The sequence below is a fragment of the Lampetra fluviatilis genome, chromosome 5 (genome assembly GCF_964198595.1).
Source record: "Lampetra fluviatilis chromosome 5, kcLamFluv1.1, whole genome shotgun sequence".
Classification (NCBI taxonomy): Eukaryota; Metazoa; Chordata; class Hyperoartia; order Petromyzontiformes; family Petromyzontidae; genus Lampetra; species Lampetra fluviatilis.
Genome location: NC_136279.1, coordinates 13,017,393 through 13,034,652, shown reverse-complemented (window position 1 = coordinate 13,034,652; position 17,260 = coordinate 13,017,393).

Here is a 17,260-nt window from a genome sequence, read left to right as displayed (position 1 = left end):
CTTGCTAATGTGAAGTAATGTACACCTGCACCTATTGCGACTGATGTCAACAAAATTCTGACGAAGCCTGACTCGAGTAAGCCGGAATTCAGGTTAAGCCGAATTTAGCTGGTCTCGGGAAACGGTAGGATACAGCATGAGCTAATGCCTCTCTTGTTTAGGAAATACTATATGAACGTATTGGTGGTACACCTGTGCTCAGTATAAAATGCACATTTTTCGCAATAATTCTTTGTTTTATTTGTTTTCCTGCGATTCGCAACCCTTGTCAGAAAATATTGCGTCAAAATCAGTTCTCATGATGTCGAAGCAGTCGGAAGACTCACGTTATGAGCAGCTTAACATAAAGCTTCACGGTCTGTTGCCGTACAGCACCCAGCTTGATGACGATTGGCTCCGTGTTTTGACTCGTGTCAGATTTCAATCGTGCCCTAAACGTGGTGGGATGGTTAGGGTTAGGTCAGGGTTAGATAAATACGAGCACTGACTTTTCATGAATAATTTGGTTCTTCATGAAATATTTATATATTGTCCTCATTTATCGTTGATATCACAAAAGCCCTAGAGACCCCAACACTCTGCTTGTCGTACTATCCATCGGCGGTTCAAGACGACGACGACGACAACGAAGATGGTGCTCCAGTCCCACCTAAGGCTCGCAAGAAAGCTGCTGTTGCCCCAGGGGCTCGAACCTCCTGGTCGGCCCAAAAAATCAAGTGCCCAGAGCCCAATGAACGGTCAATATTGGCATTTTTTTTTTATAGCAAGTCTCAGTCGAATGAAATAACCCTTAGGATCGCGTCAAACTAGGTGACAGTGTCAATTAAAGACTGATCACAGATTTGTTGATTAAAATTTAGATTTCAGACTTGTATCACGTGTGTCATGCTGCACCGGTGTACCGCCAATACGTCCATATTCACTTATTTCGATTAGGGGGTGTTCAACTTTTCCCCTGACAATTGTAATTCACTTACAGCAGATATAACTGATGTGCATTTGTGTACTCGCATTTCATAAGCTCTCTAAAGCATGCACTTCACTATCGTGTAGAATTTGGTGAACCTGTGCCCTTGGATGGGCACTTGACCTTTCCTGTAGTGCTCTCGTTTTCCACATTGTTTTTTATTTAAAAGTTTAACCTTCAGCCTTCCACATCGAGTGATGGTAAACGGTGCAGTACACGTGACCGAATTGGTTTTCTTAAAATGTAAGTATTAAGTTAGTAAATAATTAGTTACTCGGGTATTAAATGTTATTTAAATATGTTCCGGGTTAATTACGTTATAAATGTCACGTCGCTGTCGCAAGCATGAATAAGTGAATTATTTGCAGTATGTCTGGCAACCCCCCGAAATCGGAAAGCCTCTTCCCCACACCCTTACCACCAACCACGAGTCCAGCTTCAGGAGGTCAAAATGTACTGACGTAAAAAAAAAAATGTCACTCCAGACCAGTCGTTTTTGTCGGTGACTCTCAATGTATATTACGGACAAAAATGCAGTATCTATACCCTAAATGTGGGGAAAATCATCCACGTACTGTCCAGTATTAAGTCCTTTGAGTACACTATGTAACGTTACTGAAGAGGAAACTTGGATGCAAAATTAAATGCAATATTCTTGTTCTCATTTTATAATTGGTCTCTTAATGGGTGTTATACTGTATACATAAAGTATTAAACATTTACTATAATAAACATGCATATTGTACACTTAATATGAATCATGGAAGCTGTGCAGTTAGTTGGCCTTTGTTTTACACTGCAGCAATGCAGGTGCATTTGATAACGCACCTTGAAAACTTACTTAGAAGTATTTTAAGATTTAAATATTTTTGTACAACTAAAAATGGTAATTTTATGGAGAATTGTCAGCTGAGTGTAGCACGGTAATCGAATAACAGTACTGTACTGCACATACGGCTTGTATGCATTTCCATAGGAGGGGGAACTGGATTTCTGCAATTCCCCCATGTACACAGCAAACGACACTAAGTGACATTTAGTGGTGTATGACCTTGGGAGGTGATCACATGATAGGAAATGTGCCACTGACCTTGTGACCGGAAGTTAGATCAGCATAACACGTGGATCATTCATGAGGGGTAATGGTAATCCATCACAGTTGGCAAGTGACCAGTTTCCAAGGCTTGTAACTGTTGTAGTTTACGCAACACCCTTTGGCATTCATGGACATGTAACAATACTCTGGCGTCACATCACAGACATTTAAATCTTCACGTCACTTTCTGCACTAATATTTACATACACAGTGATTTGTAGTACTGCACATAATCCGTAACTTTTATATATTTAAAACTATCACAATCTATCGACCAATGTGGATTCAGAGCAACAATTTCAATTTCACATTCAGGTGGTCAAGCTACATAACCGTGGCAGGAGCGCCGAAATGTGTCAGTGTCCCTTTGTTAATTTCTCAAGACTTTGAGGGCTCTTTTTTGCCTTAGCTGTCAAAATACTTTCTAACAACCTCTGTTGGTGTGTGCCTGCCGCACCGCCACGATGGTGGTATGAAGCAATGGGCACATGCAGCTGGTGCTATGAGCTTAGCCTGGCCACTACTTGATGAAAAATGCAATCGTACCGGAGGCCAAAATCAGGCTTGCGTTATATGGTACAAGTGTTGTAATTCTATTGCTAAAGACTTGGCAAAGCCTAACTGATCTGTCTGTTTTTTTTATTTTTGTACTCGGGGCACTTAGGTTGAAAGACTATCGTGGTAGAAAAACCATGTTATAAAGAGCTTCTAATAAATAAACAGCAGCCGTGTAATTTATAAAGTGCGATCGCAATGCTGTATTTTTGGTACACAGTAAACCCACATTGACCAGCACGGTGAAGTATGGACATGCTCCCCCCATGTTATTATAATGTAATAATTTTTTTCTTGGATTAAATACATTTCATTATATTTGTATGTGTAGTAGGCATCACAACGAGAAGCCGATGCTGCTGAATGAACAAAAAAACATCCATCTGCTGTGTTTGTACAGCACACCTGGAGCAGCTGTCTCAGCAAGTCGGACCAGTGCCAACAGTTGTGCACAGTTAATCTCCAACATTTACTGCTGAACGATGCGGTGTAACGTGACATTTCAGCATATGTCTGGACACATTCATCATTAGTCTGCCTTGTTAAATATGTTTTCATATTTTTGTAAGTACAGTACCGTTGAAATGTTACATTGGTGTGAATAGTGGCACTGGTTATCGCACAGCGCTATGAACGCAGTGACCTGGATTCGATTTCTCAGTCATGGCCAATGTCACAGTGGTGTATGTCCTGGATCCTCTTTAACACATCATCCTCTGGTTGTGTTCAAGTACGGCCAAGCAAGCCCTATGACCGATGTGGATTCACAGAGGGCTGCAATTCTTTTTTTACTGAACACTAAATTTTATTGGAAAGTGTAAAAATGTGATGCAGTTGTACATGTTGTTCTTGACATGAACATGCTCAATTTTCTTGACATACCTACGATACTTTATGTACAAATAATGATTTGCACGTGTCTTATTCTAAATACTCTACACTGTATATTTTTAATTGGAATATTGTACTTTATAAAACGTCTCTGCTTAAGCTCTAGCAGTCCGACTGTTCAGGATGAAATACGTCGGTTGTAAATCTCTCCACTTATCAGTGCGGTGAAGTATAGTCAAACACCCCCCATGACCGACATGGTATTGCGGATGCCTCCATACATGATCGGATTGACAAAGGGCTGTAGTTATCAATATTGTGTGTCAAGGAAACAAGACGCGTCATCTGCCCTGTGCAGCTCATGCTCGTACTTTGTACTCTGTAAACGTGTTTGGTTGAACCGAGACCAAGGGCAATAAAACTCAATGTAACCTGTTGTTTAACGACAGTGCCATGCTTATAAATCTTAACACTGTCAGTGTAGACTGGTAACAATACCGTGTTTCTGTTTGAAATCGGGAAAGCTTTACAAGGCTTTGTAAGAGTTTTTGTAGACTTTTTTTACAAGCCAATAATCGGATTAGGGAAGATGCTTGCGGCAGGGAACACCCAAGAGGATGACCATCACAGAGATGGAGCAATAGCATCAGCTCATGTGCAGAAGCCAAGAGGGATTGTGTTATCGCACGTAGCACCATGAGCAGTGGATAGTGCACGGCTGATATTCTACCTATTATTATTTCTGGTGGGCAAGGTGGAGGAATTTAATTGAAACAGAATGATCTTAACATTGACTCTTCTGACACATTCACAAATATTGGCGTGCTTCTCTCATGCAGTAGCATTGCACACAAGTCCTCATGGCTGAAGTGAGTTGTGTAGGTATGGGCAGCGATTGTGGAATGGTTGTGTTTACATCGGTGTTTTTAGTCCTGAAAACCCAAAGCACATTGGCAGCCAACTCGCATGTTGGGAATGTTGTGTCCTTTAGAAAAATGTACGGGAAGTAGTAACCCAAACATTCCAGTAGTTTAGGACTTCATATAATGGGTCCACGATGGAATTTCTACATGTTAATGATACAGTACCAGTACCGTACTTGTGTGCTTATTGAGAGTCAATATTCGTTATTGCTGATCTCACGTGATCTCCGAATGTGGTTTTGATAAACGTTTCCGCTTGAATGTTAAGTGTATGAGGTCTCGTATGTGTTTACGTTGGTCATATGCTTTTTTGGCTTCTAGATAAATACTGTACAGCAACTATTGTAAACCCATAATCATTCAGACGCTGTCTTTCCGACAGACCTGTTCTTCACCTGAGGACGGCTGCTTGCGTTGTGGCCGAAGCGTCGTGATAATTATTTTATTATGTTTTATTTGTATTATTTTATTATTTCCCTTCTACGTGACTTTACCGAAAGAACCAAGAAGATACTTTGGAAACAAACGAGAAGTTCCCTGCGTGGTGTTGTGTGAAGGCAGGTGATGAGACAGTTCTTCTACACACTGCATTTTCTGTGCTTGGACAGTGCTTTTTTTATCGTATGATTTCCAAGCATGCAACAGAGAAATATTTGTTCCATATCCATATTTCCCGTTTTATTATTATTATTAACTTACAAATATTATTACATTTTCGGATGCATCTGCCATTCCATCTGAAATAAATTGTTTTTTAATTGAATTACTTCAGTAATAAATCACTTTAAGGTTTGTTTATAGTGGACATCGCAGTATTTCTTATTATTTGAATGCATTATATTTATTTTATAATTGCATTTGTTGCCTGGGACAAGCTGTGGATTGCATTTTTTTGTCGAATGGCAGCGGATTCACGGTTCTGTGTCTTCAAAATTCTTTGGCACGTCGTGACGGGTACTGCAAGATCAGCTGAATTGGCTTCCGGTTGCTGAACGAATACATAATAAGGTGGCACTCATTACTCACAAAGTACTTGCCATAAATGAACCACAATACCTTGCTGATCTCGTCAAGGAGCATAAACCATCAAGCAAACTCTGGTCATCCTCGCAGCGGCTTTTGGCTAACCATGAACAAAGATGGTAACTGCATTGCCTCGCTTTCAGATGCACTTCTGTGACTGTCTGGAATGCTTTTCCCTCCAATATCAGGAAGCCACTGGAGCTATGCACTTTTAAATCTAGATTGAAAACTAATTTCTTTAGAACTGCTTTTTGTGTTTAGTTTGTTGTAATTTCCCCGCACCTCCAATTAGCATGGTTGGCTACGTACGGTGCAAAATAAACTTAAAACACATAGTGATGGCAGAAAATGTTATGCTGTTGTTGGTGTAAGGGACCGGCTGTATCGTAGTTACAGCCTACGGGTTCAATTCCGACCCTGACGCTGGTATATATGGAATTTGCATGGTTTCCCCGGTGTCATGTGGATTTTTCTCCGTGTCCTCTGGGTTTTCCCTCCACATTTAGAAACATTTATTTAGAGTATTTGGCTGTTTTACATTTTCACATAATCCACTTCGTTGAGCTATCATTTGTGGTGCGGTCGCTTCTGAAAAGAGTTATACAGCTCAGTGGGTCTTACCTGGTAAAATAAAAGAATAGTTTCATAGCGGTAGGTTGGGTGGAAACACAAATTTGGTGGTTGTCAAAACAAGCCTGCTACAAAAGCGGTTGTGTATTCCGCTCACTACAAAGCAGTAACTTCATTGGTTATATTCCGGGTATATGTACAGTAGGAGCCAAAGGGATCATTCTGAAATGTCACAATTTTTATATGGGCATTTTGGAAACTATGAATACGTTTTTACTAAGTGAGTAATTTCCCTCCCCGGTCCTCATTACAGCATATATATGCCAAACAATATCAGAAATTGCAACCGAAATTGCCTATTATAATACTACTCACCATAAATATACAGCTTTGTATAATACTGTGGTGGCAAAGACTCCCAAGTGATGATAATAATTAGGCAGAGATTTAACTCACTCAGAAGAATGCACCATACCTGTTGTGGGGAATTAACCAAGATCCCCCCTACAGCTTTCACAAACTGTTGAGGAAAGCACTGTTAGTGAGCATCAAGTTAAGCTTGCATGATGTGCAGATGGTGGGTCAGCCCCATGCCAGGCCGTTAAGGACTTTTTTTTAAGGCTAAGCTAGAGAGGAAGTCCAGAACCGATTTAGACAGTCGCCATCGGTGTTATCCGTGGCCAGCAATCCACTTACGAAAGCACACACCGTCCACTCAATGAAGTCCAGCCTCATCTGCCCCTGATAGTTCGGCTGGTGTGCATTAACTTTGCGTGCCAGCCCAAGGAAGGGTGATCAATCACAGTCGTGTGACTGTATTGCAATAAAGGTGGTGGTGGTGTAACGTTTGTCGACACGCTATGGCACACAGTGTTGTTGGAGTTTGTGTTGAGGCTGCATATTTGTTTCTCCAGTGGCCGCTGAAGCTCTGCAGTGTTGTTTTATCTGGCATGGGGAGTGAGACAGCCACAGTTAAGCACTTGACTGTGGCTGTCTCCACAGGACCCCCGGCTATGTAGCGGCTTGCAGTCAGAAACGTCACCGCCGCCTTTCCACATGTGGCCTGGAGATCCAGCTGGCACCATCACCTCTTGACGAACACTCACTGTTCTGTTCTCCAGATTATTATTATTAAACGCATTGCTCAAAAGTGTGAGCAATTGGTATTTAAATGTCAATATAGGGTTGCTTTGTACACGCACGTACACATACATAGCCATGCAGCCTTCATTATAATGGATAACAACAACATTTATTTATGTTACTGTGTATGCTTCAAAACATATAAAGCGTTAAAGGAGGTGATTATCTTCTCAAATCAATGGAGGGAATCCATACACAGCATAATTACAAAAGTACTGTCGGTGATCAATCCATCGACTTGATGTCTACTGTGATGAATGCACGTACAACTCTTTGTCAATCTGCTGCTGGAATGAGAGTCTTCATAAGCTATGTCAGGTTGTCATTGCGAGTTGGTAATAGTTGGGGGGTATAACACATTCCTGCGTAGGGAGTTGGTACGAACGTTGGGTTGCTCGGTCAATGGCCAGGGTCAACGGCGGCGTGGTGTATTCCGCAAGTATGCCCGACTGTGAGGGCGGGCACAAGCCGGCGTGAGTAGGTTAAACGTTGAGTTTTATAAGAGCACCACGGGGTGACCAGCCCCCCACCCAGCTCCTCCCCACCCAGCCCTTCGCCACCCTCGCCACCCTCCCCAGCCAGCCCTCCCCACCCAGCCCCACCCTCCCCACCCAGCCCCTCCCCACCCTCCCCTCCCCACCCGGCCCCTCCCCACCCTCCCCTCCCCACCCAGCCCCTCCCTCCCCACGCAGCCCCTCTTTGCACGATGGACACAATAATCCCCTGTGGGCTGGTGTAACCAGGAGGTTCCTACCAGTATAAACTTGGGAAGAATAGAAGTAGAGTCCAATAATGGCGTTTCCTGCACTGCTCTGTGCATCCCACCACACGTGCCCCTGCAGCCCATCATCTCGTTCATGTGCGTGGCGGTCACCCCATCTGAGCACCATCCAGGGTCAACCGTCTGCTTAGCCTCCGAGATCTGACGGGAATGGGCACATATCAGGCAATTTGGTTAAAGGCTGTGCTGCAAACCATGTTCACCGGTAAAGTGTATATAGAGCTTTTTCTCGGGATTTTTCACTTGTGAAAACCTTTGAAAGTGAAACCATACTATTTGAATGCATATATTGTACGGTGCATTTTCCACGTGTGATATGTTTATACGAACCGGTCTCGATATATTCCTCTTTTCCATTTTTCCGTAGCGACTGTAATTAACCGAACAAAAGCAGTCCGAATCAGTGAATAATGAATACATCACGGATACATCTCGGGCTATTTTAGGTCAGGCACATTTCTGTGCGTAGTCGCTATCCGTGGGTTAGTTTCCATCTGCAAGGAGATGGCAGCAACCCCGTATTTCGATGTCGCTTTAACGATATTTTGTGTTTGTTTGTGAGCAACGCCACACACACACACTCCCCGCCTGGGCTCTTTTGCCTAATTCCGCTTTCCTCTTCCAGCTCCTGAATCATTGTGCTTGTGCCGGTGATGCATGGCCGTATTTGCGTCGGCGATTCGGTGTGGACGAACGACCATGTGCGTGAAGTCTCATTGTGAGCGAGCCTCACTCGCGTGTGAGTCAACTTGCCCGCGATGTGGCGACGATACGATACGTGGTGCGATACACGCTCCAAGGTGATCGTATCGTTGGTTTCGCAACATTGGTTCCTGATTATTGTTGCTCGTTTTATATTCTGACAATAGTTCCGTAATGACAACATTGATGACCGAGGTTGTCAATGGACAGCTATTATCTGTCATGTGCATTAATGCCTCGTGAAATATTTTCAGGAGCAATTGACAGCATGGTGGTTGTGTCACATGAGAAATGTGGTATTTCATCAAGTTATTAAAATGTACAGAGTATGTAATTGACAGCATGTGCATTAGAAGTGTTATAGATTTTAATAATTCGAATACTTATGGCAGGTAAATATTGAGTGAACCACAGTTGAACATTTGAAGTACTATTTCTTTGTACAAAAGGTACAGCAAAGCACATTAAATAGAATGTGAGCTACAATGGCAAAATTATGCGGAAATGGATACTTTATTATGATATTCGTAATATGAAATTTGATATCGTCTCGTGAAAAGTTTTATTTTGGCAATGCGGTGTGTGACCATTACTAAACGGCGAATGAATTTCCCTGCACAAATGTTTACCCCAGTATACCCTTCGTGGTGGTACAGGGGTACGATTAGAATGCACTGATGGTGTTAATTAACGACTTTTTATTGCATTTAAGGATAACAACACCACATGGCTCTGATATACTACCACGCAGTTTTCAGGTGGCAATGTTTTGGGAAAATTCTGAACGTATTTTGATTCAATAATGTTCAACACACGATGTTAGATGCGCTGGCGATTTACCTAAATGCCAGTGCAGCTAACGTAGTGTGTTGAACGATTCCAGTAAAATAATACCTCACGTGCAGGCGCGGACCCTGGTTCAAACCTTGTACAGGCTACGGGGCTAAAGTGGTTCGGTCTGGATTTATACATTGCACACAAAGTATGCGGAAAGAACTGGCAAATGAACATAATGTGCTTTTTGTTCTGGATTACTTCAGAAAACAACACTTTTGTATTACCTGTCTTGACTGCACCTCCTATTGTGTGAATTTGAAAACCCATGTCAGGCCGTGCACAATCACGGTATCAATGTTTATGTGCACATGAGTTTTGTGAGTATGCAAAGACTGTTGAATACGTCTGGTGGATTAAGTGGCCGGGTGGCTCAGAGGTTACATTGATGAGCTGGCATCGTTGCTGAGATTCTGGGTTCAAATCTGGGTCGCCACGTGTGATTAAATAATGTTCTCAGGTATAGTTAGTTCATGGTCTCAGCCTGGTCACTAATAGCTGTATGAAAAAATCCCATCATATAACATTCTGTTCTTCATGTGGCTAACCTCTCGCCGTGGTGACGAGATGTTATCTCCCTCACCTGGTATGCAGGAGGTTCGTGGGTTCGATCCCAACCCTGATGCCTGTATATTTGGAATTCGCATGTTTTCCCCGTGGTCACGTGAATTTTTCTCTGGGTCCTCCCGTTTCCCTCCCCCCCCCCCACTTCTTTGAAACATGCATTTACAGTATTTAGCTGCTATACATTTCCACATGATAAGCTATCATTTGTGGCCAGGTCGCTTCTTAAAAAGAGTTACATAGCTCAGTGGGCCTTGCCTGGTAAACGAAAAATTCTTAAGTTGGTGAAGTTTTAAATTCCAGATCTAAGAATTAGAATATCGGTGTGACTGTCACGCAATGAACATAATTATGTAGAGTGAGTAGAAAAGTATTACCTCCTACTGTGTGGATCAGATGTCAATTAAAGTGATTTCAGATGTAGCTCTGTGATATCCGCTGCCGTGTGCCCTTCTCTAACACAAATGTTTACACTGCTCTGATATTTACGAATAGATTATTTGTCTCATGATGTGACACTGATTACAGAATTGGGATACGATTGGGAGGAAATTTTTATTTTATTTTATGTCATAATTTCCGGATCAACTTGTATTTACATCACAGCCCCGCGGACCACCTGGAGGACCGTTGCGGACCTCCAGGTTGTCCAGGGACCACACTTTGAGAACCACTGCTCTAAGGGATGGATTGTTAGATAGGGATGAGGATGCTGTGTGCATCGCAGTGCTCACTGTGTGTTCACATGTGTTAGCTGTGAGTGAATGAGCAGGCAGAGCACATAACTGCAGTACAACCTACGCATATAGTGAAACCACATATCTTTGTTTTTAACTTTGGAAGCTGAGCTGTGCGAATTTTATTCAGATAAAACGCTTTATTACGCGTAAAGGACACCGAGAACACTGACGCACCACGGTTTGTTGTGTCATTAACTGTGTCAAGACGACACAGTACAGCTGTAATTTAAAAACGTTAATTAAACTTATATTTGCCAATAATAAGCGTATCGAATTGTATGATGTGTAAACATTTATTCAAAGCGATTAAGGCATGGATGCTGATTTATTGGCTTGATTATGTCAATGTTAAATAACAAGAACATCACAACATTCGTATTAACTCCGATATATTTCACCTGCAAGTGTTGTTTAGCCTGCCTTTTGGCTTGTTGGGCCTTTGAGCCTGTGCTCAGGAAACCAAATTATTGGGGTGAAAAACGTCCAAATAATATATAAGTAAATGAAGTGGTACTCTAAATACCTGCAAATTTCCACGTGTATATATTCTTACTGTAAGTACTATGGCCGGTAAAGGTACGGTCTTGGTACGTGAACTATCTTGCCCGTGTCATCCTCCCACTGGTTTCACATTGCCGGCAGGGGGTCAGCTACAAGATTGTCTGCCTATGCCACCATGCCTCTACTTTCAGTCACCATACGTGTCTCTCTTCACTACTATCCCCCTGCAATACAGCTCATTGTAGAACTCTCTATAGCACGACTCCCAACCTCCTCCTCTCTATACGAAGGACCAGGACCGTCACTGTCACACGTACTTTCTGAGTGGCATCCCCCGCCGTCTGGAATGCCATCTCGCTGTAAAGTCACAGCAGCATTCAATCTACACCGACTTTTAAGAGACTCTTAGAGGCCCCCACCTCTTTCGCGTTGGCTTTCGAGCAGCACTGAGCTTGGCTCCATGCCTCAGAGTCACAGTCGTCTACGTCTATAATATATTGTGCGCGTTATAAGTTTCAGCATTATTAAGATATCACCTTCAAATACCACTTTGCAGATTACAATCCGAGGTAGAGTGGAGGTCTGAATTCACCAGGAAACAAATGACTGTGGTGATAAGCCACAGGTGTTTCTATTTTAAAAAAAAAGTGTATGATTTCCATGAATCAGCCATTGCCTTGATTTCAGAACAGTTGCATATTCAGCCAACAGAAGGTCAAGGGAGAGTTGTAGTGTACTGCACAAAAAACTGAAATTTTTTTTGCTGTACTCTTTGCACTTGATCAACCATTTTTAAATAACATTGCTCTGTTTAGGAACTAAATTGCATGTACAGTATGTTTGACCCTAAGATGTTTAAATTGGATATACCATACATGATACTACAGCATTTATTCCACCCAGCAGGCTGGTGGTGGGTGAAGGCAATTTGGCTACTCCACCTGCACACACCGGATGGGTGACCCCAGCCGTTAGGCCCCATTAAGTTTATATATTGTCACTGGGCCCCTGCTAGAATAATCTAATCAAGATCAAGAGCTTTGTACCATTCAATATTTTATTAAGATCTTAAATTGATTGAAATCACTTATGGTGGGGTAAATTGTGGGTACCTTTATCCGTTCCAGCTTTATCAGCAATGTAATGTCTGTATGTAGAATGCCCTGAAAGTGACATTTCGTCCGTGATGTGGAGAGTTCTGTATTCGGGTAATAAAATGCAGCTGTTGCTTTCATTTGATTGAGATGTCAAAATGAGACGTGCGATTGGGTGTATCATCTATGTATTCCATTTCTTCTCTTGTGGAACTGATAGTTCAATGCCATCAGTATGAAAATGTCATATACATGCAGGATTCTGTAAACAAAATCAGATGGACTCTGGGTATTATTCACACGTTGTCGGCTGAACGGCAGCTTCTACCCACACTGGTGAAGAGAGGGAAACAAATACAGTAGCCGTAAGTTCTCCTGCCGGTTTCACCTTTATTCCGCTGAAAATTGACAGAAAAGTGGATCCGGTCAACACGTGCATCAGACCTTTGTCGGGTTTGTTTGTTCTCGAGTGTGGCTCACTGCTGACGTGTTGTGTCTGCTTGCGTTGCTAAGACACTGGAATTTATGCATTATGTACGTATACATGTGTTTATCTGCGTTCTCCGCCAGCCCTTCCAGAATCAATGTTTAGCAAAGTAAACGCGCGATTTGTTGAATGGTTTGTTGTTGTGCTACAAAATGCCTTCCTTGATCTGCCGCAGAGTAAAGTCGATGCATTGAGGGTTTGGCACCCGTATGTAATCAGTACAGTATGTATGAAAAACTATAAATTCCAGCCATTCTGAATCCACCAAGGGATACAATATTCCCCATGTCATGCTTTTTTTCGCAATACTGCACCACGCTGGTCAGTACGGGTTGGTGAAGGGAGAGAGAACAGGACCGATTCTGATATCACTCACGGCTGATGTTAGCCGTGGCCTGGAATATAACTTGGGTGGCTGGGGGGTTAATAGTGTACTGCACTAACCACTGTACTACAGATGGTATCATTTTCTGGGGCCCCACAACCCCAAACCCACTAGACATTGTACCCCTACCCCCAATAGCACAATAGCAAGGGGAATGGGACGAAAAATATTTTCCGGAGTTCAGCCCTGGACAGCTCCAGCTTAAACTAAGCACATGCTTCAATTCGCATGGGCAATACACTACATATTTCAGATTTAATGTGCATGTTTCCACATCACTACGTTGATCTCTTTAACATGGCTTGCGTGTGTTGATGCTTTTGTCCCCACCAACACCTGTTTGCCAGGATATGTGACTTTTACAATACCACATTTGTGTGTAGATTTTTAGATTTTGTTAAATTCAAAGAAAAGTGACCACCCTACATGTATGCGGCAGGGGCAGGTATTTCAATAATTGTTATCTACGTATATATGTTGAACTTATTTCGCACCGCACGTAGCCAATCATCGTCGTGCTGAACTAGGGCTCTGAGACTGCCATCGAGTTGAGTCAAGGGGCACTTGCCGGTACGGTCTGTCACTGACCACGTTGCCTCGTTGGCCCCAGGTGTGGAGGTATTTCAGTGGCTCGGTGCCTCGAATGCACGGGAACATGGGTGTTTGCGCTCATTGAGGAAATAAAGATAAAGCAGCCACGGAACTGCATTTGTGCAGTTGGCTTAGTGCCATGTGGCCAGTGCCTGGGAGCTGAACCAGCCAGATTAACACGAAACTTTAAAACCACAAATAATTGTTGTTATATGCCTTACTTGGAATCTGGTTATAAAAAAAAAGTGATGAAAGTAATGCTTCTTAATGACGTCCTTCAACCTGCAGCAACGCATTACAATCGGAGAGTGAGGCGCAGTGCATTATTTTTTTTATAGCTATCGGTTACCACGGCATCCATCACAGCAAAACATCCTCGGTCCTCTACTCTGATAACTGGCAGAGCAGTAGAAAGCCATCAACAGTGCATGAACAAATACTGTAGTGTAATCCAAATTTACGACTATAATGAGCCAAGAATGTCTGTGTGTCCCGCGCGTGACGTCACCACTCTACGTCGGCCAGCCCCCCTCATTAATAATCATGAACAGGTGACGTCCTCCACATGGACCCCCCCCTAATTAATAATCATGAGCGGGTGACGTCACTCCACATGGGGGACGAGGCGCCTCCTCCCTCCTCTTCGGCGTCAACTCACAACCCTCACTACAAAGGTAGAACCCTCACGTCACGTGATCTCCGTAACGCTGGTGAGACATCAAAGTAAAAAGGATGTAATGATGAACAAGGGATTTCACCTTACAATGAAATAGGTCTGTGTCACCGCGGCCTTACAAATTGCACACGAATGGATGCAATGAATATCACGTCGCGGTCTGCTTTTCGCTTGCAAATTTCAGATTTACTGAAATACACCCGTCATTGGACGGGCAAAAGGCTAGTATTTAATAATGATAATGCTTCGTCTAACTCTAACACGATTAACAACTACAGTGATATCTAATAGCCATACTCAACGTGGGCACGATATGCATCATGTGTGCTCACTTCACAGGCGCTCCCTTGTAGCCACTCACCCCTATTAGAGTCGAGAAACACTCATCACCCTTGCCAGAGAGTCGCTGTGACGAGCGGGAGTTTGATGGGGTTATGGGAAGGGATGGGGTGAGGTGGCGAGGCAAATTGCTGTTGGTTGTTGGTGGAGAGGGAAGAGTGAGGACGTCCCTCAAAAACATTTCCACGGGTTTAGTAATTGCGGTGAAAATGTGACGCAGATTCCACCCACTGAGCTGCGCAGATGTTCGATAATCATCGGCAACTCCACTGCTGGATGGAGGCTGCTTGATTTCTGGATGGAGGCTGCTTGATTTTCTCCGAAAATATAGTAAAAACAATCCCACAACAGACTTGGTGTCAGATGGCCCTTATCCAGTAGTGGATTGACAAGTAGCTGACAATTATGGTCATTAGTAGGATTAATTTATTAATCATGGCTACCAATGTTGGTAGCATAAATACCATTTAATATGAATTCATTATATGCGCAGCTCCTATTATGTGTGAGAATATTGATGATAGGAGGTTTTTAAAAAAACCAGATTGATTAGAGACTGTGGATAATAGTTGCTGTGGATAATAAGTGCTCGGATAAGAGCAGTGTCACTGTACTTTTGTACTTACGATAGGAAATTCTGTGTGTACCACACGGGCAGTGGTGTAACTATTGATGTAGGGGCCCCATTGCATTCCATGAACCAGGACCCATGCCAATCGCACTGTGCCACTGCAAACAGGGTCAATGACAGTGCTGTTGTACATTATCTCATAAATAAAGGTGCAGTTGGTGGAAATGTATAGAAATGTGTAAAAGCAGGTATGGGAGAGGTATTTGACAGATACAGCTGGAAGAAAAAAAACGCAAACCAGCCACGAAGTTTATTTCCGTGGAAGTGCCATGTTGTTCTTTGGCGTTTCCTGGAAAACACTGAGGTTATATTCAGGAAAACCATATTTGTGATAAATTAAGGCTGCACATGTTCAGTATGCAAAAAGAAAACAAACCACGTGGCTAATCTCCGAACGCTACGTCTAAAAAAACCGAGTAACATTTTAATGGAACGGAACCATAACATGAAATTACGTAATTATTACTCTATCGTTGAAATAATACCGAGCATCATATAGCACAAGTTCGCATTTCCATGTTATATTAACGTCTGGTCCTGCTTGAGGTATTATCAAATACAGTAATATGATAAGTTGAGAATTTAACTGTGACTAGAGAAGTCGCTGCATGAGAGCTGTGGGTTGTTCAGCGTGCCAATACAAACATGCGGGTTTCAACTCAGTCACTTGTGATGGATGGAACCCTCTTACCAGACAGTTGTTCACATAACACTTCTTGGGGCCAAAGATGGGTATCAAACCTACACTCTGAGTGCTGAGCGTGCCTTCTCTATTTAAACCACGGTAACAAACTACAGTACACCCATTCAACTACACCCATTCAGCCTTGACAAAGCAAAACTCGCATGGAATACGGTGTAGATAGGGGGCACTTACCAATAACATCTGGTAAGCCATCAATGGTGCTGCATGGTGGGCATCAGAGGGCAGGGGAGAAAAATCATGCGTTGTACTGTACGTCTATGCTGCCCACCTTCACCAACCCGTACTATCCAGATTGATGAATGGATTGACAACAGGGCTGTACATGTACAAACCACCATTAGTTGTTGGCGTACCTGAACTGCTGATGAGTTCCAGAGGGGTGAAAGCGGTCCACAGTTTGCATGCCTTAACAAATTCTGCTACTCCTTGGTTCTTTCGGTAAAGTAACGTAGGTATAAAATAAATTAAATGACGACGTTTCGGGTGCAACACAAGCGTCCGTCATCAATTGCAGAGGTGGGACAAAGTCATTGTTATGCAAGTCCAAGTCGAGTCGCAAGTCATCAAATTCATGACTCGAGTCTGACTCGAGTCCAAGTCACATGACTCGAGTCCACACCTCTGATCAATTGTTTCTTGCTGTGGTTGTCCCACCTGATGACGGACGCTTGTGTGTGCGCCCGAAACTCGTGATTTAATTTATTTTATTTTATATCTACGTGACTTTACCGAAAGAATCAAAGAGTATGGATCCCTGCAGTCACGAAAACTTCAAATATAAATTCTGCTAGTTTTACATTAATCTGGAAGGCTTCTAGCAAATAATTAATACGATTGTGAAAATTTTATGATTACCTTAATTACATTCCTTTCATTAATATTAATGGATTCTGCACTTGTTCTTGTACCGCGTATAATGAATGCATGTATAAAGTATAGGGCTGGTAACACAACAACTGATTTCCCATGCATATGAAATAACAACTCCTCGTTATAATTGATTAACATTTCAACTGTTAAGCCTGCATTTTACTTCTTGTTTTCAGAACGGTTTAACCGGACTGGATGTTCGGTTCACCTAATCCTTTGAATTTTTTCAATAGCAGCAGCACTGACTCAGC